General features: G+C 41.2%; 1 long non-coding RNA gene across 1 annotated transcript in view; it reads left to right on the plus strand.

Annotated features, from left to right (window-relative positions):
• Positions 1–25,765, plus strand: part of LOC123386102 — a 163,771-nt gene extending 138,006 nt beyond the window's left edge. The window contains exons 4-5 of the long non-coding RNA XR_006599653.1: positions 13,853–13,950; positions 25,538–25,765. This is a non-coding gene — a long non-coding RNA (uncharacterized LOC123386102). The remainder of the gene's footprint in view (positions 1–13,852; positions 13,951–25,537) is intronic.
• Positions 25,766–27,009: the final 1,244 nt, after the last annotated feature.

A 27,009-nucleotide genomic window follows, 5' to 3' on the forward strand; every position in this document is an offset into this window, starting at 1 on the left:
ATTCCAAATGGTAGTGTCGAAGTGGACCAAAGCCTAGAAAGGTTCGCTGAGTGTAGTTTTCTGCTGTTAGAAAAGCTGTGTTGTGCCCCTAGACATTTGTGTAACCTCTAGTTCATCAGTGTTCAGTTTTATTGTAGGAGAATAAATTCTAGCAGAGAATTTAAGAATTGTGGTCACCTACCCATTTTAAGAGACAGATCATACTAACTCTTACCTGGCTTAGTTTATCTGGAGTTAGATAGGGCTGGTTGAAATACTTAATTCATGAGTCTAGGTGAATTAGCCAAAAGACTAAATAAAGGTGAAAGACTGATGACACCAGGTCTTAACACAAATTGCCTGAAGAATTGTACAAATAGTAAGCTTTTGAAAACAACCCAAGCTAAACAATTCCTTGGAGTGGTCTCCTCAAACTCTACCCAGACATAGCAATTTAGCTTTTGGGAGACATGGTAAACTAGTAGCTTGGACTAACGCCCAGCGTTCTCCAAGATAAGGTAAAAGGAGAGTGTGTGTTTTGGACCAGAGCCACTTCCTCAGAACATGAAATCTAAGGCAGAGAGAGTCTTTGGAGGATCCTTTCTTATTATAATGGAACGCGCCTTCATGTATGCCTTAACAACTGGTCTCCAGGGAGAAAGTGCTTTCTAAGCCCCTCACCCTGGTTTAATCTAGCTGCGCTGAGGCATAAGCCTTGTGTCTTAGGTAGTAAGTCTTAGATTTCCATAGCTGCTTCTTTTTTTCCTGTCAGTGGACCCCACCCTCAACTGGTAGCCCCTGCATTTTTGGACTTGACTAAAATACTGCTCTGCGGGTGTGAGATCTGGAATCTTGAGGGACTGCAGAGGGGCTGGATGATGCAGCCAAGAAGTGGGTGGGTATTGGCTTCCTCTGGGTGAGCCTTGACCAATGAGAAATGAGAGGGGGGCCGGATAGATAAATTCTCCCTCCATCCCAGCTTCCGTGGACCATGTTGGGGTACAGTTCCTCCTTGTCCTTCTGGACAAATCTCAGGTGCTATGTGAACATGCCTGCCAAGTGACCTGCTGTGTCCCTTCCCAGCTCATGTGTGGGGGTGGTGCGGGGAAGGGAGATAGTAACCTGCATCATGTTGTTTCTTGACTCATTCTTTTCCTTCCTGCCCTGGGCTTACATCTCCCAAATAAAGTGTTAATACCTTAAACCCTTGTCTCAGGCTCTGCTTTCTAGGGTGTCTGGGCTTTGGATACCACACTAATCACTAAACCTTTAACCAGCTCATTAGCAGATTGACTTAATCAATACATGACATTATTTTCCCTAAGGTCAGACAGAAAACTGATTTAAATATTTTTCATATTCGTATTTTAAATTTGTGCAATAGCGATCAATACCAACCCTTCTCAACAAGAGTTTGAGAGACTTAAGCCCTAATGCCCTAAGGAACTATTGTATATAATGAACTAATTAATTTCTCTTCTATGCATCAAGAATGTACCATCCTTGAGAGAACTGAAAAAAACGAGCATGCAAATCATTTTCTGCAGGGCTGATTTCTCTGGAGGAATCCTGGTTTTGAAGGGCTGAGATTGTTTTGATTACTAGACAAGAAATGTGTAATTAATTTATTTATCAGTTTTTCCAGTTTTAGTCCTTGTTTGGCTACTAAGTAACAGTAGAAGTGAACTACCTGATTCTTATTTACTTAATAAATGTTTGAATACTTACTAAGAACTAGGTCTTACGAAGACCAAATGTTTGAATACTTACTAAGAACTAGGTCTTATGAAGACCAAGGCTTGCTCTCTATTCTCCCAGAGCTGAGCTTAGTGGGAATATAGGGCAGACAGATAGTACACCATGTGCGTCGTAACAGAGGCGTGTGGAAAGCGACATGAGACTGAGGAGGTCGAGGTAATATTCTCTTTCCGTGTTATATGTTTGCCTCACTTTTGTGCCATGTGTAGCATATATAACAGAATATAACTAAAATAAACCATCTTTAAAAAAAAACTGTGAGGGAATTTTCTTGACCATTTATATTGCAACCATTCTTCTAGATTCTCTAGCAAAAAAAGTTTAGTTTTGTGTGATATCAGACAGGAAAAGAGGTTGAAACTTGCTAACACATCCAATCTTGAGTCTAGGTTGCTCATAATGTTCTTGGTAGAGTACGTCGGTTTTGTCCGACTTCTCATGAGGAGAAAGGTAGAATATCAAAAGTTCTATGTGTTGTTTTTTTGATATATCCCCGATTGTGCTATTCGTAAACACTGGGAGACTAGAAATTTGGTGCTAGAATCAAAAGGATGTCTGTCATTTGTATGTTTTGTCAAAGAAAAGGATCTTCAAAAAATTTTTGCTGAGGGTCCATTTAAACTCTATTCACATAGTCATAACTGTAAAAATTGGTCTATTAGTTCTAGGGTAGAAGAAGTTTATCACTGAAATTTGCAACTTCAGAAAACACCCTAACGCATTTTAAAGTGTATAAATAGATCTAGCCAACTCCCTTGAGGAGATATTGTCAGGGAGGTGGCCTTGAGCTATGTTAACTTACGTGCCTCTAAGGCAGGGTGGAGTTAATTGCAAAACCTGTGCTGTTTAAGAAAAACAATGTAAAGACTCATTTCTCTCCTATAATGTTTCACACAACAGATTTACAAATCCCTGACATTTATAAATTAAAGTTGTACCATAAAGCTAAGGAGGATGAATGCTGTTATTTCAAGTGTGATGAAAATTTTCTAAAATTAAGAGTGGAAAATAGAGACAGGTTCGTTCTTTCTTTTTTTTTCTTTCTCTTTCTCTTTCTTTATTTCAATCTTTCTTTCTTCTTTCTTTCTTTCTTTCTTTCTTTCTTTCTTTCTTTCTTTCTTTCTTTCTTTCTTTCTTTCAATACATTGGAACACAATTTCATTCTTGGATCTTAAAACAAATAATTAAAATTCTATCATGGGGCAGTCAAGTATGGGAAGGGACCATAGGTAATAAAGTATACCTGTCCCCTGGAGAGGAAAGGAAGAATGTATGGAAAGTATTACTGAAATCTGTTAGAATCCGCCCCCCCCCCTTTTTTTTTAAATGCCATAGAAGAGAGGATAGAAGTTACAACTCATTAGTCATGATGAAACAGACCATGTCCCTAAACATCCATGGAACTTCTCTCCGTATTTTCCATTGTGCCCATTGTTCATTTTCATCTTTGTCAATGAATGCAAATCTACATTCTGGACCCAAGTCAGGGTCACAGTTGGAAAGAACACCAATCCTAATCAAATCCTTATTAAACACACAAATCTTGTTAATAGTCATTCTTTTCTCTTGGGCAAGTATAGGAGGGGGATCCATTTTTCATGTCTAGAAACAATTCCATGAGAAATATAAGCAGCAGAAAATCATTTCAATGGTGATTCTCTGTGATTTCATAATTACCTAAAAATCTGATGCTGACTAATTAGCTCTGCTCTATTAGAGAAAAATGAGTTCTGCATTCCCCTTCCTCCAGTGAGGTTTTCTTGTTTATCAATCCCTCATCAAATTTTGGACACAACCTCTTATGCCGGCAGGAATGCAAGGAGCACACACAGGCAATTCATCCTCCCCAAATTCTCTAGCAAGCAATGTAGGAGAGAGTTGAAGTCAGAGCTTTTTCTGCGTGGAATCAAAGCTTCTGTCCTTTGGGCTGTGTGATTTGCCTTTCTAGGTCAGCCTCTCCCTTGAATCAGTCAAGAGTTCACAGAATGAAATGTTTAGGGCTTTCTTGTTCCTGAGCCAGGGGTGGCTAAGCCTGCGAAGCAAAACAAATCACCAAAAAAATGTGTAAACAAGGATCAGCTGACTAAGCCTAGTACAAAATGATGCCCGTATCTGTAACTTTGGTGGAAATTTGTGCAAAGGACCACCATGATTTTTTCTTGTTACCACCTTTTTCCATTAGATGGGTACTGAGCTTTCTGGAGGGGCATCATTAATTCAGAATTCTAGTATGAGATAGAGTTAGGCTGCCTTTGCCAAGGAATTTTCCCCCTTGTATATTTGTATCCTTCTTTGTTTGTTCCTCTTTGAGAACATTAGGAAACTACTACACTTGTTCAGAAAAAAAAAAAAAAGCACCACCTCGATCTACTAATTGTTTTCTTTAACATGGGCTTATTACCCCTCTGAAGCTTTGGAATGCCTCTAGGTCCCCATGGGAAGTTGAGGATGAATGACAGGCACAGGAGACACGAGGTACTCAGGAAGCCAACTTTCTGCTAGGAAATATTGACTCATCTATGTTTTACAGTACTATCAGTTGCCTTTTAATGAGCACATACTTTGTAATAGGTAATGTAATCATTGCTTTAAAAAAGCTCTTACTATGTGCCCAGTACTGTTCTAAGTGTTTTACATTTATTAATCCTTTAAGCTTCAAAGCCTAAATAATATCACCTCTTGAAGTAGGTGATATTATTATCCTCACTAGAGTATAACCTCCATGAGGACTTTGTTTCACTCACACGTACTAGCTGTGCAATAAATAAATGACCTCATTTTACAGCCAGGGAAACTTAAAGGTTAATTGTATTGTTCTAGCTCAGTTTCTCAACCTCAGCACTAAGAACATTTTGGACCAGATACTTCTTTGTTGCGGGGGCTTTCCTGGACATTGCAGGACACTGAGCACCCCCTTCACTGTGACAAGCAGAAACATCTCCTTTCTTCCATCCCTCTTCCTTCTCGTCTGCTTTTCTTCACAAGTGTCAGTCAGGCACCACAGGCTCACATCACTCCCAACATTTTCCAACTCCTTCCCCCATTTTTCCTCTCAGGCTATATTAGTTTACCATGGCTACTGTGCCCAAACTGGGTGGCTTGGCACAACAGAAATCTATTGTCCCCGGTTTTGGAGTCTAGAAGTCTCCAATCAAGGCGCGAGTAGGGCCAGTCTTTCTGGAGGCTCTGGGGGAGAACTTGTCCCATGCCTTTCTTTTAGCCTCTGGCATTGCCAGCGGTCTTTGGTACTCCTTGGGTTGCAGCTGTATAGCTTCAGTGTCTGCCTCTCTTGTCCTGTGACCATCTTCTCTCAGTGTTTGTGCCTTTGTACGTGTTCTCTCTGTGCATGTCTCTGCTCCTTTTCTTAAAAGGACACCAGTTATATTGGATTGAGGGACCGCCCTACTCCACTATGACCTCACTTTAACTAATTACATCTGCAACAAACCCAATTCCAAAGAAGGTCACATTCTGAGGTCCTGGGAAGGCTTTGAATTTGGTGGGAACACTATGAAACTCGGTACACTAGTGTTACCCTCCTGACAAATCTCTTGTATGTTAATCCTGTCTTGGTATCTGCTTCACTGAGAACCCAGACTAATACACAAAATTATAGACCTAAAAACTGGCAAATTCTGGATTTGAACTCCGGCTGTGTAATGGATTCTGTGATATGCTCCCTAGATCCTCCTTCAGGTCTGCCTCTGGGAGTGTTTGTTGCTAGAAGATAGTTCCTAGTTACCAGATGGAATTGTCTTGGATGGAGAGTCTCCTAATCCATGGTCACACCTCCTTCCTAGGTCAGCTCTTCTCTGTAGACTGGTCTACGTGGGGATATACAGATCTGTACCCCTCACCTCAGTTTGAAGTAACTCTGAATTGTCATCCCAGCTTCAGATTTCCCTGTGAAGGCATTCGGCACCTCTCCCTCAGTTTACACCTGAGGGACGTAGGAGTAATCTCTTCTGACCAACTGAGAGAAGGAAAATCCTGAGCTTGGGTTGCAGACGGGTTGACTCAGAAATAGAATGTGAGGAAATAATACAGCTGCATGATAGTCCATTCAAGGGTTGGCCTTCAGTGGCAGTGATTATTAGGGAAAATGCCTGAATAAGCCTGTGAATACCAGCAGTCATGGTGGTTGAGATGGGGACTATGTGTGAGCTCAACAATAAGGGCTCCCAGTTACCACAGCAGATCTAGCTACTGCTTCAGCACATGCTCAATGGCCAGAAGCACAGACTATCATTTGAGGAAACCATCCAGCCTCTCGGTCATAAATTAACCACATTGGACCCTTTTCACCCTAAAGGGGCAGTGATTTATTTTGACAGATATCTATACTTATTCCAGGCATGAGTTTGACTCCTCTGTCTTTGGGACTTCAGCTCGCACATTTTCTTGAGACTTTTTTGGAGATATTTAAAGCACACATGGGCAAGCAGGGGTAGGAAACATGGAGAATGTCTCCTTCTTGACTTGTTCATAGGCCTCCAGGCTTTGTTGTTTACCCATGGAGACACAATGATCTGTTTGATATTTTTATGGTGGGTTGAGATGTTTAGAAAAAACATGTCATGAGCCCTAAGTTATATTTAAGGTAGCAGCCAGGGGCATTTGGGTGGCTCAGTCAACTGAGCCTCTGACTCTTGATTTCAGCTTGGCTCGTGATCTCATGGTTCAGGAGATGGAGTCCTGTATCAGGCTCTGCACTGACAGCTCAGCTTGCTTGGGATTCTATCTCTCCTTTCTCTCTGCCCCTCCCCTGCTCATGTGCGTGCTCTCTCTCTCTCTCTCAAAAGAAATAAACTTAAAAAAATAATAAAGTGGCAATCAGACTCTGGGGTTAGGAAGGACAGTGTGATGTAGGATGCATGCATAGTACATCAAATTGTGGGAACTGCTAATTACTCGTTGCCTTTAGCCTTAATCTTACATCTCTTTATTAAAAAGGTTCCCGAGAACCTGTAAAAGATCCATAATAAGGTAACAGAAATTACTAAAATAGAAAAATAAGCTCAAAGAAGAAATGTTAAAGTTATAGCTATTTTTAGCTTGCCCATCTTTACATCTAGAAGCTAATTGTAGATGGGACGAAACAAGAGGGACTCTAAATATCTTCAGAGTTATAGGCTGGGCTGTGCTGGATGAGAGTGATCACAGATATTGGTGGCGTGGTTGTTACAACCCAAAGTTGAAAATGAAGGAGCCAGAGCAGAAAGAGATCTTCCAAAAGAAAGAGATGTTTCAAAATTTGAAGGCTCCTCAATGGCATAGCTGCAGGAGAGAATAAAAAGACATGGGAAAGGCAGATTTTATTGGCAAGTTTAGGACTGGAGATAGGAGGGAAAAACAGTCTGAGTTGTGAAGACAATCTCTCGGGACTTTCTCACTCATATTCAAGTTCCTGTGTCAAGGTCTGAAGGGAGACCCTGATCTTTGGATTAAGAAGTCTGGAGATGCAAGGACAATGAAAAGACAAAGGGTGGTGTGTCTGGATAGTGGAGAGGTACCATGTGGTCAGGGAACACATTGTGTATACATGTCGTGTGTTTGCTAGGGAGAAGAGTCATAGTTTCCAACAATTAATTGAAGCTTTCTGTCACTTAAAAATAGGTTAAAAGACACTGGCTTTTATAAAAGTGAGCAGCATTATCCTGGGCATATAAGATCCTTCATGATTTGTTTTTTGAATTTGGCTTTCTAGCATTTACCCATCCCCTATGCTATTGTTTTCTGATGATAATGGCCTATGCATCATTTGCCTACTGTTTTTCCCTCACCATGCACAGCTATTCCTGCTGTCTGGAATGCCTTGTGCTCATATTTCCTTCAGAGAATATCTCCTTATCTTTCAGAGAACCAGATGAACTATTGTTTTCTCCATATGTCCTTCTTCGGCACCCAGACAGAGTTGGCTGGCCCTCCTTTGTAACTACCTCTGTTGTATTCCAGATAAAGTGGCATTAACTTGATTTGTTACAGGTCTATTTTTTCTCTAGATTGTGAGTTTGTTTCTTAGGCAGAGGACTGCCTAATTTTCCCTGTAGGCCCAGTTCTGGGTCCAGAGAAGGTCATAAAATGCTTCTTGAAAGTGTAAACTTAGAAACGAGTAGTTCCAGAAGTGGCTAATTAGGTGTCCTCCGACTTAAGTCACCAAATAAGGGAAATATTTCTAGAAGCATAATAGAAGTGTGAGTATGCACAGGGAAGATGCATATTAAGTATGTGTGAAATGAATCTCAAATAACATTACAAAAAATACCTTGTGGGGAATCTAAGACCAAGATAAAAACCCATTTGTCTTTGCCGACAGAGGCATGGTCTGGCTCTCACTCTCTTTTCTGTGATTCTGTGACCTAGGATCTAAATTTTAGAAAGTGAATAGTTTAGTGACAAACTAGACAAATATAAGAATACAGATGATAAGAAAAAAATTTTCCTTTATTTTGCCTTCTTTCCATTGTGTTAGTCACTATTTCTAGGGTGACATGTTGGCCATAGTCAAGGAGAAAGGACAAGAATTGGTATTTGCAAAAGAGTTGTATGTTTTGGCGTGGAAGCATTCTATTTTTTTTTAATCCCATATATTTGGTTAAGCAGTATTATTTGTGTTCAGAAGCTCAGTGTTTTCATAGAACAAAACCTCACCAATTTAGACTAAATTAAGATACTATAAAGCGAAATACTGTGGATTACGTACTTCGCACTTTTTAGTGCATCATTAAAGGTAACAGACTACAACAAAGCATTGATGGAGAAATCCGGTTAGCATGCTTTAATAAATATATGACTGTCTTTTTGATAAAGCCTAAACCTTTTGGGGCACCTGGGTAGCTCAGTCGGTTAAGCATCTGACACTGGCTCAGGTCACGATCTCGCAGTTCATAAGTTCAAGCCCTGCATCGGGCTCTGTGCTGACAGCTCAGAGCCTGGACCCTGCTTCAGATTCTGTGTCTCCCTCTCTCTGCCCCTCCTCCATTCACACTCTGTCTCTCTATGAAAAATAAATAAACATTAAAAAAAAATTTAAGCCTAAACCCTTTTATGTATAAATATTATAAAGATATTTGAAATTTTAGGTTTCACAGTAGGATTAGTGAGGTCTCCTATAATTTTATTAATATATTTGCTTATATATACTATGTATTTGCTTAAACAATTTCTTTTGTCATAGATGTGAAAGATAGAAACTTTGGCTCCTTTCTGGTCCAGTTATTATGAACAACAACAACAAAAAGAATGATGATTTGAATAAATTTTTAACTGTGCTTGTGTTTATTTTAACTGAGCCATATGCATTGCATTAACTACTGACTCTCATCAAGAAACTAGTGAATATGTTTAGAAACATTTTGAATGCTCAGAGAAGAATTTGGCCAGCAGGATGTCTTATAGTCTAACCGGCAGGAGCGCCTGTTTGCTCCATGGTGGGGGTATCTGCTTTCTCAACAAATTCTGAAGGTGAAGAGCAGGAGTTGAAGGATTCATGTCCTGCCGTGTAAGCAGATAATGGCACTTGAATTGCTTCTCTACACAGGCAGGAGGCCAGACTTCACAATTTTGTTAGAGACTTCTTATTTCTTAATATCTGTATCATTAGTCAACAGATGGAGTTCTGTCTGAAATCTTATTTCAAGAAAGCCGCCCCCCCCCCCGCTAGATAATCTCCTTAAACTATAATTGACAAGTGGAATGAATTTCAATTCCCTAAATTTTGGATGAGTGTACTAAAAGTTGTCCAGTCCTTCAAAGTGTGGGGCACATTGTTTCCATAAATATTTATTGAACATTTACTGGGTGCCAAACATTTTCCTAGCAACTGGGATACAATGGAAAATAAGAAAGACACTGTCCTTATTTTTTAATGACAGTCAAAAACCAGGATTTGGGTACAAATACTCTTAAGTAATAGAATTTTTCATGTTTATCAAGAAGGTTGGGACTACAGTTCTGTTCTTGTTGTTCTTCACCTTTTCAGGTGAAAAAGAGGGAGATTTTTCTAGAGGATAAGAACTTTGTTTTCTCCCCTATAAAAAGAGTAGTCAACCTCTCCAATCATCTTTTTCAAACCACATTTTGTCAACTCAGGAATTGTTATAGCTGAGTTCAGAGAGAGATTCTCTTTCAATGTTTTGAAGGCCAGTTATTATAGATGCATCTAATAAACCACAGCCCAGGTTCTCAGTCTAGTTTTGGAGGCTTTACTGTCATGGTGGGACAATCTATCTTTATATGGTTCTCCTGCCACTTGTCAATGACATTGGGATAGGAAGTTTTGTCTAAAATTTTGATCTGGTTCAAGGGAGATGCACGTAGCACGGGCAGAGCTTCCCTACAGGTATGCTGGGGTTCCTTGGGGGTGTTATGTATAGAGTAGGTACGTGCCAAGGTGCTGTTCCTTTCTTACTCTGGGAGGCCAGATGGGGCCTGGGGCAGCCTCTTGCCATAAACGTACTAGTCCATTTGTCCTGTTGCACTATATGAGTTTATCATACTATGAGTTTATTATGTGCCATGATCAAGATTGGGAAGGACTGTCTTAGGGTATTACTCAGGCAGAGAGGAATTCTGCTGTTAGGAAAGGACCTCTGATGTGTTCCAATGCCCATGCCTAGCTGGGCTTCCGAGAGTCATCAGGAATAGGGAGCTGATGAAAAGGGGAACTAGTATCACTATGCACAAAAACAGAAATTATTCTTCCTGTTGTGGGTAGACAAAGCTGGACAGATTTCTTGTTTGAAGAAAATATTTTTCTTTGTTCTTCTAAATTTAGACTGCACTGCTTCAGAGAATTATTTTTGTTCTTGTTATGTGTATGTCTGCATCATATGTGTGTGTTTTGTCCAGAAGTTATCTGTAGTACCCTAGAAGACTAAAGGAAGAACCTGGGGTATAGTAGATCATGTGTCACATCACACTGTGGAGAAATCTCCACGGGCGACTATATTTGAAATACCATAACCTAACTTGGATTATTGACCAGAACACATTCTGGATGAATAATCCCAGGATTGGAAAGATATTGTTGGAGACTGTGGAGGACCACAGATTGCCTTGGTACGGTTGCAGATCAGTCCTAGAGAGGGGATGGAGAGTCACTCTGGGAAGGACAGAAGAAATAGCTCTGTCTTCAAAGGGTAAGGGAAAGATGGACTATAAAACAGGGAATTGAGATTTGGAATTGGGCTGTATCCTAGGGGGAGTCCCTAAGAAGAGTTTATCTTGGTAAATTTCTACAGACATTGAACAATCATGCTTAGTGTTCAATATTAATTTATTTCTATGCTGTAGTATCTTCTAGCTATCTCCAAACCTTCAGTAAAGTCTATTGCACCCATACCACTTGGTGTGTTAGATGAGGAACTAAAGGAAGGAGCACTGAAGAGTTCTTCTCCTGGCCTCATCTGCCTAGGCTAGCCTCTTGTTAAGGACAAACCATGTTCTTAGCCTTCTTCAGGGGATTCCCAGAAGCATCACAAGTGGAGGTCCAATGTCGTCTTGAGACCAGTGAGAGGGTCAAGTGATAGGTACACAGGGACCCGTCAAAGCTCCCTTCCCCTCAAGTGTGCTAGATAAAGGTCAACCTAGAAAGGGTGAAGGGTCAGGGAGGGAGACACCAGCCCTCACTTCAGCTCACTGAAGTCCTGTGCACATGTATCCTTCCTGGGTCCACTCTGAAAGATGCCTGCTATCTTCATGTCCTGGGGGATGTGTGTGAGTGTGAGACACACAGTGGCAGCCATACTCAGCCACATATGTGGAATGCTGAGAACCCTCATTAATATACATATTCTATTTTCAGCCATTATATTTTAGGAAAAAGTAATGTGATGGTTTTATTTTATTTTATTTATTTTATCTTATCTTATTTAATTTTAATTTTTATTTTATAAAGAGAGCACGTGAGCAGGGGAGAGGGGCAGAGAGAGAGAGAGAGAGAGAGAGAGAGAGAGAGAGAGAGAGAGAATCCTAAGCAGACTCCACACTCAGCATAGAGCCTGACATGAGACTCGATCCCATGACCCTGGGACTATGACCTGAGCCCAAATCAAGAGTTGGATGGTGAACCAACTGAGCTACCCAGGTGCCCTGTGATGGTTAATTTTAATGTCACGTTAGCTAGGCTATGGTGTCAAGTTGTTTGGTCAAACACCAGTCGATATGTTGCTACGAAGATAATTTTTAGATGTAATAAACATTTATAATCAGTAGACTTTGAATAAAGCAGTTTACTCTCTGTAATGCGGGTGGGCCTCATCTAATCAGTTGGGTTTTGCTCCGAGACCACAACATAGAAATCTTGCCTGAATCTCTTGCCCACCAGCCTGCTGTGCAGATTTCAGTCTAAAACATCAACTCTTACCTGAATATAGCCTGCTGGCCTGCCCTACAGATTCTAGATTGCCAATGTCCAGACTTACATGAACTAATTCCTAAAACTCAATCTCTTTCTCTTTCTCTCTCTCTCTCTCTCTAGATATATCTATCTTTCTATCTCTCTCTGTATACAGTATCTATATAATATATAATTATGTATAATAAATATAATATATAATATATATATACATTGTATCTATTATATTATATAACATAATATAAATATATCTATCTATATTGTATCTGTATCCTTATTTATCTATTTATGTGTCTACAGATATCTAGATCTAGATCCATCTGTCCTACTGGTTCTGTTTATCTGGAGAACTCTTACTAAAACAGGAAATCTGAAAGGGAATAAATATTTAGTGTGTGGTACTGGAATTAGTCAACATCCTAATAGATTCAGCATATTTTGCTGACTTCTACCTAGAATTCCCATGAACATGCGGCTAAAAACCTTTGTCTGCTTGGGAAACCACGTAGAACTCTGCTCTTGGTCCAGGGCTTCTGGTTAAGAATCTTTGAAAGCATTGTCTACTTGCTCCATGTCCTTCATTCTTATCCAGGGACTAGAAAATGGCAATGTCCACACCCTTATGTCATCCCGTATTGTCTTTGTCCCATTAGCAACCGCATGTGGCTGTCTGTGGTGAGTAATTGAACAATCGCTCAGGGAAGTGAACGTGCTAATGATGCGTGGCAGTTTTACAAACACTGTCTGTTTGAGTTAGACCCGAAGTGTCCTCTGATTTAAAGATTCTTCTGTGACTATCAGAGTCTTGGGAATGATGCTGGCCAGAAAGAATGTGCCTGGCCATTATTGTGCCAATTTTATAATTCATCTTTTAATAATCTGTAACTGAAGAGCTGAGTGGAACTCATCAAACCCTGCCTTGTTTCTCACTGGGGAGCTTTCTGCGTTTTGTTACTGAGCCAAAGCTGAATGCAGCTGCTGGAGCTGTCACCGGTATTCTGGCTCACCCAAATATTGATAATAATTACTCTTGCTTCACGTGGAAAGCATTTATTTAAATATGTGTAATGGAAAGACTGTTATTATTGATATTAAAGCTTTGCAGTGAGTACATCACAATGTGGATACGACATTCGTAAACTGTGTTTGGGAAAAGCTGTATCTCCCCCTGCGTAGTATGCAGGACCCTGGGCTGGTATTGTTGATCATCTGTTCTTTATAGAAATAGGGAGAAGTTATTATCAGAGAATAATTAAACCCATGGAAACGTCCAACTGTTGGCAGGCTCTTGCCATCCCCAACACCATACTACAGCTTGTTAGGATCAGCAAAATCAAACAGCTGGGGCATTCAGTCCGAGGGGGGTAAATAGCATAATGAATTTTCTTTACCCTGTCATTATTCCTCTTCTGGCTTTCCTGGATTACAGACACAAGTAGGTCACGTTGCATTTACCCACCCTTTATGCAAAGTGCTTTGGAGTGGAGCCTGGGGCCTGGTCCAACTGGGAATGACCATCTTATCATTGCCGGAATGAAAAGCTGCTTTTAAACCTTGTCAGCCACATTACCAGGAAGCCCTTTGCTGGCACAAACCCACTGCTTTCTATTTCCTTCTTATATTTTTCCCTTTTTTGTTCCCCTTGCCTTTCCTTATTTGCCTGCCCTGGTGGTCTTTTGTTTCCTGAATCAAATCCTCTTTGTTCTTTATGATGTGGGACATCTTAGTTCCTCTAATCAAGACAATTTTACATCATAGATCGTGTCTGATCACCTCCAAGGGAACGTTTGGAGCCTTGTCGAGGTAGGCTTTGAGCAGCAAGGACCTCATCTGGGCCTCAGCTGTATCCACAACAGGTAAGTTGACCTGATGACTGTTTGTAGGGGGCTAAGGAGATCTTGTGAGAAACAGCCCTTGGGGTGGAGGGGGATTTTATCTGAACATCTTACTCATCAGAGAGAAGGAGGAAGATGGAGTCCAGCCATGGAGTTGATATGAGACTCGAATCACAGCCCAGCTCCTGGAGCCCTTCTGGGCTTGGAAGAGAGGGGCAACTGTAAATAAAAGCCATGCCATGCCAATCTGTGACACATGGGGGCTCAGTGACCTACTGCATAGGGACCCATCTATAGAGTGTGCCACAAAGGCAGGGAGCCTCTTCTCCACGGGAGGATTGCAGGGCTGGGAGCAATTGCAGGCAGCAATTGTCCTGTCTGCCAGGTGGCCCCCAGCAGAAGTGTGCCGTGCTTCCCAGAGCAGCCTCTGCCAGCCATGCACTGTGGGTGCTGTGGGAACCGCACATGGAAGACAGACTCTGGAGACTCCCAGAAATACATGAACGGGGAGCACTCCTCAAGCAGCTGGAAATTTCTTATTAGCACATTGGACCGGTGTCAGCAAAACGGAGAGATGAATACTAATGATTTAGACCATATTTGTCCAAATGGGATGGTGATCCTTGGGGGACCCTGAGTTCCGTTAGAATATGCCTGAACAAATGGACAATACACCTTTGCCCTTCTCTTACACATGTATTAGGTGGTCCATCTTGGGTGGTCAGATCCTTATTCCATGTTTTCTGAGTTCTTTGCCAAAAACGGTGAGCTAAGTTCCTTAAGAAGCGCTTCTGGATTTCCCAAGTGATCTTAGATCAAAGCAAGAATAAGAATCGTTTTTGCCTTAAAATAGAGCTGTAGTCTAAAATTTGACCAGCTTTGTAATTGCCTATTGGCTAATGAAGAAGTTTGTTTCCAATGAGTAGCTTTTGTGACTTAAGTGGATTCACTGGAAAGAAAAACTGGAGAAAAGTTTAGGAGACGTAATATCTTTAAGACAGAAAAACACTGGGTAAAAAACAAAGTGATGAAAAGAATGTTATGCTTAGCCAAGTCAGCCATTTAATGACAAAACTTCTCTTGTTTAAATTGGGGACTGTCTATTTTGGCCGATTTAAGTAGTCTTAAAGAATATTCTTCATTTCTGAAAGCTTTGTTATAAGAAAGCCAAGTAGTCAGAATGTACTGATAAGTTTCAGAGCACTTTTGTTTTTGGGTAGACTTGAGGTTCAGAAAGATGCATCGTGTAATTTCGTAGAAATCCCTTATAATGCAGTATGAAATTATGCTCACATGCTCTGAAGTGTCTCGTAACAGCTCTGGCCACATCTTGGATATTCATTGTCTGAGAATGTATAATTTAAGAAATTGTAAAGATATGGTAGAATTCTGATCTAAAGAATTCTCAGGGAATGGATTGCCACTCACTTGAAAGTTATGTAAACTCTTCTAAAACAATTCTCAACCTCTGCTACCTTCATTCCCCCAGTGCAAAAATTTCAGAGCCTTCAAGGATGTGTTCTTCCAGCTTGGTCTGGTGATCTGTAATATCGTAAAGAATTTGTTGGTTCGTGGGATACTTCCCACTCATTTGATGCCATGATTTTAGGCCTTGCCTTCTGCTCTGTTTTTGTGCTCAGCTGACTGTTAGTTTCTTGCTAAGTTGCTAAGTGATAATTAAGGCCTTAGCTTCAGGCAGGGGGACTGACCGACCCTTCAAAAAAAAAAAAAAAAAAAAAAAAAAGGCCAAATTTGGTGTATCTCTGGTAGATGAGCATATTTTAGGGGAAATTTTAAATCAGAATTTTAGGGGTGCCTGCGTAACTCAGTCTGTTGAGCATCAGACTCTTGATTTTGGCTCAGCTCATGATCTCTTGGTATGTGAGATCAAGCCCCATGTTAGGCTCTACACTGATCATGCAACCTACTTAAGATTCTTTCTTTCTCCTTCTGCCCCTCTCTTGGCTCATGTGCTCTCTCTGTCTCTCTCAAATTTAAAAAAAAAATCATAATCTGAAAGAGTTTTGTAACAAAAATCTTAAAAACAAAGGACTTGAGGAATTGTACTTAGCATTGATGTTTCTTGAGAACTTGAATCTCAATCTAGTGAGTGATGAAATGAATGGTAATGTGATGGGTGCTTGGGGGCCTGGGGACATCAAACAATATCCTTTAAATTCTACTATTTTTTCTGAAAGGTTATTTATTTATTTTGAGAGTGACAGAGACAGAGCAAGTGGGGGAGGGGCAGAGAGAGAGGGAGAGAGAATCCCAAGCAGGCTCCACACTGCCAGCTCAGAGCCCAGCACAGTGCTCGAACTTACGAACCGTGAGATCATGACTTTAGCCAAAACCAAGAGTCAGACGCTTAATCGACTGTGCCACCCAGGTGCCCCTCAATTCTACTATTTTTAAGGTTGGCTTTCTTGTGGGCTGTTCCAAGAAGCTAACAATTTTCTCTTTGTCTTTCTTTTTTAATTTTTTAAAATTATTTATTTTAAATAAAATTTATTTATTTTAAATTGTTATTATTTTTTTTTAAATTGTTTATTTTTTTAAGAGAGAGAAAGACAGAACATGAGCAGGGGAGGGGAAGAGGAGACACAGAACCTGAAGCGGGCCCCAGGCTCTGAGCTGTCAACATAGAACATGATGCGGGGCTCCAACCACAAACTGTGAGATCATGACCTGAGCCAAAGTTGGTTGCTTAACCGACTGGGCCACCCAGGTGCCCCTCTTTGTCTTTCCTGTGAATCAGTGGTTGGGGTTTCTTGACTTGAGCTTTGCTTACAAGTGTACTTCTTTCAGAGGAACTATTCCAGTCTGGAGAAGTTGTATGCAAATGCATATATGGTGAATTGAATACTGCTTTAACTCTTTAAGGTCAGCACATTTTAAAGAATTTGTGTGTGTGTGTGTGTGTGTGTGTGTGTGTGTGTGTGTGAGAGAGACCTTTGCATGGTGAAGAATGACCAAATAATTCATTTACTCAGGGGAACCCAGGTTTTTCATGTACCAGATCCACTTTAAATGGGATGATCTTTTATAGTGTGGTCTGCTCTCGGGGGCATCTGTGTGGCTTAGTTGGTTGAGTGTCCAACTTTGGCTCACATCATGATCTCATGGTTTGTGAGTTCGAGCCCCACATGAGGCTCACTGCTGTCAGCAAAGAGCCTGTTTTGAATCCTCTGTTCCCCTTCTTTCTGCCCCTTCCCCACTTGTGCTCTCTCTCTCAAAAATAAATAAACCTTTAAAATATATATATATGGTGTGGTCTACTCTACACCAGAACTTTTATCTGGAAAGTCAATTAGGGCATCAGATTTCCCATACTGCTGCTTCTCCTGAATATAATTCTTTTTTACTCAGATATTGATTAAAGAAAGTAAAGCAGTGGAACTGTGGATTTGATCTATAAGGCATGTAGTTCATTCAAAGAAAAGTGTTGGAGAATTAGAATTACTAGTTGTCTGTTTGTTTGTTTTTGGATGGAAACCATAAAAATTCCTACAATTCACAGGGGTAAAGATAGGTCCCTAGTGGCAATCTAATTTCAATATCTTGTATTTCTTTATCGAAGGCATACACATTTGGATACAAAAGTGTCACGATACTCAACACTTTACTTAATTTTTAAAGTTCATTTTTAAACATACACATTTGTGTTTCTGGAATATATTTGACTCGATAAATATTTATGCCTTCCTCTTCCATTTTTCTTTTGTTGCTATTGTGTATCCCCTACAGAGCATTTGCAGGCATCAACTTTCATGCAGGCCAGACTGGGGCAAGGGTGGGGCCAGTGCCGTGGGTGGGGGGAGTGTAAATGGTGAGGGTCCAGGGTGCACAACCCACTTGATACTGGAGGCCTTTGGGGGGCTGGAGTTGGTTGGGAGAGGGGGAATGGAGGGTAGGAGGAGCCCCAAGGTAAGCACAGCTGGCGAGCTATTGTGGCAAGAAAATGAGGAAGGGCTGAGAAGAGCTAAATTAAAGAAAATACAAAGGAGCAAAGAGATGAGAGAGAACACCCAAAGAGAAGGGAGAGACTTGACAGAAGAGGAAGTGAGGGGTATGTAAAGTACACAAGGATGAAAGGTAGGGTATGAAAGGAGGGGCTGGCCTCTGTTTAAGAACATTAAGAATAGGAAGTGATTCATACAAGACCGGGAACAGAGGATTGGTCTCAGAGGGTGAGGAAGTAGTTTTCTAGAGTGTTCTGTGTCTGCTTTCTTCTCTCTCTCTCTCTCTCTAAAACTGAGAACAAGGATCGGGGGGCTATGAGGAGACCCTTCTTCATCTCTTCCCAGCTTAGGACAGGTTGTGTGGGGACTGTCCTGCCGGTGGTAAGAGATACCATATAGAGCCTGTAGGGTCTGACAGATGTGTTATTCCTCCCTCTGTGACCTCAGGCAAATAGCTGAGTCCTCTGAGCCTCAGGCTTTTCATCTGTAAAATAAGATGAGAGTATTTACCTCCCCAAGTTGCTGCTGGAAATGAGATACTGTGCCATGTGCCTGAATTTAATTCTTAATCTCCTCTCAGCCTCTTTCAGAAAACTGCCTCATGGGTATGGGGAGTTACTGCTCTGTGAGAATGCCCAGGGACAATCACTGAGGGGCACATGATTCTCTGGGACTGGAGTGGCCATTAGTCCCTCACAGGCCTAGTTCTAGTTCCCCCACATCTAGTGGAGATGGAACTTAAGGACTTCATCTGTCTCCAGCACAGTAGCCTGCAAAGCACTGGTTCTCCAGTTCACCCTCCATAGGATGCAGCTCAATGTGTTGCTTACACATCTTTTTGGGCTGACCTGCTTAATTACTCTACAATCCAAATGTACACAAAAATCAACATAACCAGTCAACTTCTAACTTTTAATTTTGATTGTAATAATCACGTACTCCCTCTATAATAGTCTCCTTGAATATTTTAGACCTCCTTGCCATGAAATCATGATGAAAAATGGTGGAATAACTGGTCGTGGCATTGATATTTTGGGGCCTGGAAACCTTAACTGATAGCCTTTAAATTTAGTGAGGCTGGCTTGCCTGTGGGTTCTTAAAAAGAAACTCACAATCTTTCTCTTGTATAGGATAAGTGATTTTGGTGTTTTGAACTTAGAGTTTGCCTCCTGGTACGCTTCTCTTCAAGCTCAGAGTCGATTTCATTTATTTCCCTCTACCATGTACTCTCCCCTGTGCTCATTCCCATCTTCCTCCTTTTCACCTTTTTTTTTTAATTGAATAAATTTGACATGTAACATTGTGTAAATGGAAGGTTTATACAATTTAAATTTACCTTGATACATTTATATATTATAATATGGTTGCCATTGTAGTGATATTTACCACATGATGCAATTGTAGTACAATATTATTTATATTCTTTATATTATGTATTAGGTCTCTATTCACTACTTGTTGAAAGTTTGTTCTCTTAAACACCGTCCATCTTATCCCCACCTCCACCCCACCTCCCAGTAACCACCATTTTACTCTCTGTTTTCTTTCTTTTTTTATTTATTTATTTTTATTTATTTTTAAATTTTTTTTTCAACGTTTATTTATTTTTGGGACAGAGAGACACAGAGCATGAATGGGGGAGGGGCAGAGAGAGAGGGAGACACAGAATTGGAAACAGGCTCCAGGCTCCGAGCCATCAGCCCAGAGCCTGACACGGGGCTCGAACTCACGGACCGCGAGATCGTGACCTGGCTGAAGTCGGACGCTTAACCGACTGCGCCAGCCAGGCGCCCCTCTTTCTTTTTTTACAGTAAGGTTTGACTTTTTTTTATATTCCACATATAAATGATGTCTTATGGTACTTGTTTTCCTCTGACTTAACTTGCTTAGCATAATGTGCTCATGGTCCATCCACTGTTGTTGCAAATGAAAGGATAGCCTCTTTTCTTGTGGCTAATTTCCATTGTGTATCTGTACCACATCTATTTTATCCGTTCATGTGTTGATGAACATTAGTTTCTGGGTCTTGGCTGTTATTTATTCATTCTTTCTATCTGAGATTCAGTGTGGATCTAGAAAATGGAGTTAATATTACTTCTTTTGCCAAGCAATCATGAAAATAAAATGCAACTATGTAGTTGTTAAGTACACAGAAGATATCTAGGAGGTCTTCAATAAATAATAGTTATGAATGAGTACAGTATAGATTTTGCATATATTTGAATTATTAATTTACAAATAACAGGATAAGAGGGGCACCTGGGTGGCTCAGTGAATTGAGCTTCCGACTTCAGCTCAGGTCATGATTTTGTGTTTGTTGGTTCAAGCCTTGCATCAGGCTCTGTGCTGATGGCTCAGAGCCTGGAGCCTGCTTCGGATTCTGTGTCTCCCTCTCTCTCTGCCCCTCCCCTGCTTGCGCTCAGTCTCTCTCAAACAAACAAACAAAGAAAAAGTGAAAAAAAAATTGAAAAAAAAAAAAAAACACCCAAAAAGCAGGCTAAGAGATGAAGCAGGAAAGGCAACACAACCAAGAGTGAGGAGTTCTAAATTCTAGATTCACATGGAACATTTTGTCCTCTGCTCATTTTCTGGGAATTTTCCTCCCAACCACATTGTTGTGGTGGAAGCAGTCATGTTACCATGTGACCGTGTTCCTGGGTTTTGAGTTCTTGATTGAGAAGTTGGCAGCTGACTTAGCTGGGTCAGTGAGTTTATTCCCTGAATTTGGGCTTCAGGTGGGGAAGTCAAGGAAGCAGGTTGAGAGAGAAAGAGAGAAAAAACGCATTGAAGCAGCAGGTGTAGAGGAAAGGGAAATCAAGGCTGCAGACAGGGCTTGGATTCCGTCAGGTTCCTGAGTCTGCTTATATTTCTGCCCTCAAGATCCTGGAGGCATTTCTGTATCCATGTGGTAATTATTCTCCTTTTTTGCTTAAACTAGTCTGAGGTGACATTCTGTTGCTTGCAACTAAAGGGCCTAACTAATACAGTGACCAAGTAGACATATATGTATCTCAGGACCTCAGTTTTTTTTTTTTTATCCATAAAATAAGCAGTGTAAACTGAATTATCTATGCGACTCCTCTGATTTCTGTAATTTTAAATGTTTGTGTGTGTGCTTATCTGTGTGCATGTGTGGTTGTGGGAGGTGATAAGGGTGTAGGCAATCATGAGGTTCTCCATCTGTTGCCAGATAAAAATGTTAAATGGGCCACAAATGATAAATGGAACCCAAACCAGCAAGTTTTAGACAGTAAACACTTTGAGGGGGTTGTCAACTGCATATATGACATGGTTACATAGAAACACAGCTTTCAATTATTTACCTGGAGTCACTTCTTTTTTTTTTTTACATTTATTTATTTTTGAGAGACAGAGATAGAGCACAAGTCGGGGAGGGGCAGAGACAGAGGGAAACACAGAATCCGAAGTAGGGTCCAGGCTCTGAGATGTTAGCACAGAGCCCGACACGGGGCTCGAACTCACAAACTGTGAGATCATGACCTGAGCTGAAGTCGGACACTTAACCGACTGAGCCATCACCCAGGCACCCCTTCCTGGAGTCACTTCTTAACTTCAGGTGTTGATGAGCATAGGTGTCAATGTGTCAAAGAAGGGTTTTTAAATTGCCATTCAGGAAAAGAAGGAAAAACAATTGGAAATTGGTAAATAGGATGCTCCAGAAGGAGGTAATATCAGCACCGATTGATTGTCCCTGAAACCTGAATCTGGGACAACTCTTTTCAAATAACTCCTGACTTTGAAGCAGGGAAGAACAGGTGTGCTGCAGCTGTCCCATCAGGAGAGAGTGTGGCAGGTGCAATAAGGCGTCCTGGCTTCTCGATGATGATTTATGAGCTTTGGGCTTCAGTTGCCATGTGCTTGATGGAGATGTAATTTGTCATTGTTTTAGGGAATGTAGTTCCAAAGATCTGAGAAAGTAAATCCCAGCCCCACCATACTCATGGTTTATTTTTAGGAGATCTTTCTGCTAATCACTTTGGGTGGGTGAGTTTTGTTGCCTCATATCTGGAGTGGAAGAGAAGTTTCTTTGTTTTTTAGTGAGAATTAGCTTTCGTCTATTCTAAACTCAACTTTATTTCCCATACACACGTTAAAAGCCATTAGCATATCAATATGCACTACTCAAGTTCAGCCTGTAGGGTGGAGTCTGCCAACTATGGGGGTAACACTCTCTTATCCCACAGGCTGTCTTGGTTAGTGGCTAAGAGCCCAGACTTAGCCTTGGACTGCCTAGGTTCAAATCCTAGCTCTGCCACTTATTTGTGTGACCTTGGAGTTATATAACATCTCTGTGCCTGAAGCTCCTCATTTATAACACAAAGGTAACCTTAACAGAATGGGTAAACATATGCCAAGCACTTGTATGAGTGCCTGGCACCTGGCAAATGCTATGATTATTCTGAATTAGAGACAGTGATTTATTTCTTCATTAGAAGAACAGGCTTAAAAATCAAGTCTCCCCTGCCCCCACAACAACCGAGACTACCTTAAACCACACTAAGGTAAAATTTGTGTGATGTCTGATGCCTTTCTCAGAATGGATCCTGATGGGAAGGACTGGGCAACCTGATGTTGAAAGAAGGTCCCCGGAAAAGAATCCCAGACCATCCCTGGGTAGCAAACTTTCACTTTCATGGACGGAGCTCCAGGGCAGATTGAGAGATTTGCCTCTTCTTCTGGTTCTTGCTGCCCTGTCCCGGGAGCCTGGCAAGCCAGGGTTCCCCAGGGAGACCCCCCAGTCAGAACTGTGACACTGTGCTCCTCTCACAACAATGGGACGGTTACAGAGTGGGTTTGAAATAAGCCGTCTTTTGCTTTTTCACAGTGTGTCAATAGAGAACGGGGTTCAGGTGAAAAAAAATCACCTATCGTTCTTCATCATCCAGGGAATCACTCACCCACTGCAAAGAACACGCCCCGGGCAGCTGTGAGGATGCAAAGCATCAGGCCCCAAACCAGCTGGCACATCAGAAGGGGTGTTTTCTGGCTCTGCAAAGCTGGTGGTTAGTACATTGTTAGAGCTGGCTCCTGCAGTGATCAGCCCAGCTTTAGGCAAGGGGAACTTAGAGTAGGGAACACGAGGCCTTGATAGATGGGTTTCACAATCCTAAAGAGATTTTTGTGAGTGGCACTTTCCTTCCCAACATGGGTCACTTGAGAAGCTTCTATGCATCTTGCCGCATTGTTAGGCAATAATTCTCTGTGGGTCACTCACATGGCTGCATATCTTGTGAGCAGTGACACTGGCTGACCTTCGTCCTGAACAAGAATGTGTGCATAGTGATCAGCCTGGAAGATAGGATCTCCCTCTTGGGCGAAGGGCAGGCATGCTTATTGTCCCTTATAATAAAGATCGCGTCCACCTCTGGAGAAAAGGGCAGGCAAACATCTACTACCTATTATTAAAGATTTGGATTTCCTCAGCTCGGACTTCCCTCTCACAATGCAACCTCCTGTGTGTGCAGATGTTATCATCCCCTTTTTTTTGCACAGCCTTAAAATTAGGCATTGGAGTTTGAGAAACTTGCACAACCAAATGCCAATACTCCGGCTACTGCTACTGCTGCGAGTAGTTAACTGTCCTTCATCTCTGATCCAGGAGTGTTGCCTCTTCTATCAGCATCCATGAAACTGTGGTACGCTAACTTGCTAGCTTGCAAGTTGGATAAAATACCAGATCCTTTATAATTTTTGACATGCATTCCTTCTAGGCTCGTTGAGATCGTGGAGCAGGTCATAGCATCTGAGCGGTTCGTACCACTGGATGTGATTCTCGGTGGCACACACTAGCTGTTTGAATCAAAAACCCCTTTTCTTCCTGCCAGCTTTCTGGTCTATGTCACTTTTTGGAGAACTTTTTATTTCCGCTTAAAAGTTCAATATCTTCGCTGGGGTTGAAGATTTAGCATGACAACTTATACATTATCGCGGCTTTCCTAGAAAAAAACTACTTTCATCCCTCAAGATCTATCCTGGCTTTACCCTTAGAACCCCTCCAATAAAGAATCCAACCTCTCCAAGATTTCCTTCTTGGAAGACAGTTTTGTGTGTGCTTAGTTCCATAAATAGGAAGTAATTGAATGAGGCCTTGTATATCCTATCCAAATCTCATATGCTTTCTGCTAAACCATTCTACTTTTCCATAGTAAAAAGAGTAACCACGAATATTTATTGAAGACTTATTCTGGCAAGGCAGTGAAATAAGAGCTTCACGTGTATTCTTCCCTAATCCTTACAACAACTCCGCGAGACAGATTCTTTTATTATCATGTCCACCCAGATGAAAACACTGAGGCTTAGAAAGTTACCTAACGTGTGCAATCTAACACAGCGAATAAATGGGAAAAATGCAGTGGGAACCTAACTCTGCTTTCTTAACCATCATACCGCACTGCCTCCCAGGGGGTCCCTGCCCAGTCAGCCTCCAAATAAAATAGGGAACGAAGTTGGCTTTATTGGAATAATTTATACCGCCCACAAAATACTCATTTTAGGTTTTAAAGGTGATCTAAAGTTAATTGCAATGAAATGAAGATTACATACCTTCAATTTTCTATTGTAAAGAATCAAAAAGAAACAGTTATGTGCCTTATTATATTTATTTCAGGCTTGTTATTTTGGCTTTTGATAATGTCTTTATTTTTATTATTTTTTTAATGTTTGTTTATTTTTGAGAGACAGAGAGAGACAGGGTGTGAGTGGGGGAGGGGCACAGAGAGAAGGAGACACAGAATCTGAAGAAGGCTCCAGGCCTCCTGTTAGCACAGGAGCTGTTAGCACAGAGCCCGATGCGAGGCTCGAACTCACAAACCCAGCGAGATCATGACCTGAGCCAAAGTCAGACGCTTAACCGACTGAGCCACCCAGGCGCCTCACCAGTGTCACGTATCAATGACTATTAGATGACCCATCAACTGGAATTTATTTTTGTCTGTTTGCTTACTTGCACAGGTTTTGCCTTGCACACTATTCTTTTATTTAATTCCTTTGTTAGATCTCTCAAGTCCCATTCAGTAAATGGTGTATTATTTGAGCTTTTTTGTATGTCATAATATTTATGAGGCATTATTCCAGACAAAAGGAATTCTGCCTGTTGAGACATATGAGGTACTTCAAGGTACTAGAGCGACAGCAAAATTAACAAAGAAGAATAAGGTGGGTCAAATACAGGTCGGAGCTCAGCTCCCCTGTTTATCATTGGGCAATTTTGTTTGTTTATGAGTCCCTAAAAACTTCATTTTTTTTTTCCATTTGTAAAGTGGGATAGTATAATGTAACCCACAGAGTTTCTGTGAAGATTAGAATTAATGTGTTTGAGGTAACCAGAACATATTAGGCGCTCAAGAAATGATCGTCATTGATTTTTAAAGGTAATTATGATGATGATTATTAATGTGTATGATTACTAAGTGGCTAATAGGCGTGCGATATTGTTCAAAACATTGCGCACAAATCAAATTTAATTTCATCCTGACAACACCCCAGGGAGGTAGGTGGTTATTATTTCCTCAGATCACACAGTGACCAGAGGAAAGAGCTGGGATTTGAGTCCATTTCCTTTTGATGACATAGTGCACACTCTTCGTAACCACAGTAACAAGAAAATTTGGTTTCGAATAAAACAGCCCATTCGCTGAGAGTACCAAGGAGTGTGTATATGCAAATATGGTGTTGTCTATGAGGATGCGCGAGACCTACCTACTCTGTGAACACCACATCTCTGAAGTAAGAAGCTCTCACCATCGATCTCTTAGATCACCTTGCCAATGTTCCACCAACGTAAGTGAATCGCAAGTTTAACTCGGGTTTGGTTATTAAAATGATTAGATTCTGTTGTAAAAAGTGAACTTGAACGTATCCCAACATGTAAGGAAAGTATTGTCGAGATGGAACTGTCCATCCACGTACCAATGAAAGTGGTGGTACAGTGTGGGGTGTGTGTGTGTGTGTGTGTGTGTGTGTGTGTGTGTGTGTGTGTGTCTGATATGCTTCTGTGCTGTATCTCTGTATTTCTATAGATCTACTTAAATATATAGCCATAGGGGCACCTGGGTGGCGCAGTCGGTTAAGCGTCCGACTTCAGCCAGGTCACGATCTCACGGTCCGGGAGTTCGAGCCCCGCATCAGGCTCTGGGCTGATGGCTCAGAGCCTGGAGCCTGTCTCCGATTCTGTGTCTCCCTCTCTCTCTGCCCCTCCCCCGTTCATGCTCTGTCTCTCTCTGTCCCAAAAATAAAATAAATGTTAAATATATAGCCATAGAGTCTTACTAACTAAATCATAACCATGGAAAGAACTCTCCACACCCCCCGCCCCCGCCAAGCTAATTTATACATTTCTCTGGCTTTTTGCCTTCATGGAACTTAAATTGATATTCTCTGGGTGCAAAAAATATATATATTTTACTATAAGTAGATATTCCATACCAAGCATTTCAAACTTTAACTATGAGTACATTTGGCCCCAGACCTGTCGCAATTTGAACTTTTTGGCTTTGGGATACCATTTTCTTGCTCCTGCTACCAGCTGGGCGCCTACCTTCCTCTATGGCATGTGACTAATGCATTTCTAAGGCAGCTGGCTTAGCATTTTACAAGACTCACAAGACTCCACCCTGATATGTTAAAGGCATCAAACAGCAATTGTCATTTAAGATGAATTCCAGTCTTTCCTCCAATTTTTTCCCTGCTTCAAACACTTCCTTCGATTAGCGCCATACTGGTTACTGAAAGCAGATCACGTTTTCTTGTTTCATTTTGTTCCCTTTCCTTAGAATGTCCTCTCTCTACTTTTCTTCTGTTAAAATCCATCCACCTTTCCAAGGAGAGCTACAAAATTGTTTTTGCTGGAGGCCCATCCCACTATTACACAAGCCAGGTTTTTCTACCTTGATAACACTGAGGTTTTCCTACTAATTAGACGCTTAACTCATATAACTTTAGGTGGGTTAGCCATTTGTGCTTTTAATCTTCCAGAGAGAAAAATTGTTGTCTGCACGTCTTTATTCCTGCATAGTGCCTAAGAGAGTCCTTCACAGTCAATAGTAGGTTTAGGATTGACTGATTTAGGATTCTGGAAAGAATAACTAAATAAATGATT

The sequence above is a fragment of the Felis catus genome, chromosome B3 (genome assembly GCF_018350175.1).
Source record: "Felis catus isolate Fca126 chromosome B3, F.catus_Fca126_mat1.0, whole genome shotgun sequence".
In the NCBI taxonomy this organism is placed as follows: domain Eukaryota; kingdom Metazoa; phylum Chordata; class Mammalia; order Carnivora; family Felidae; genus Felis; species Felis catus.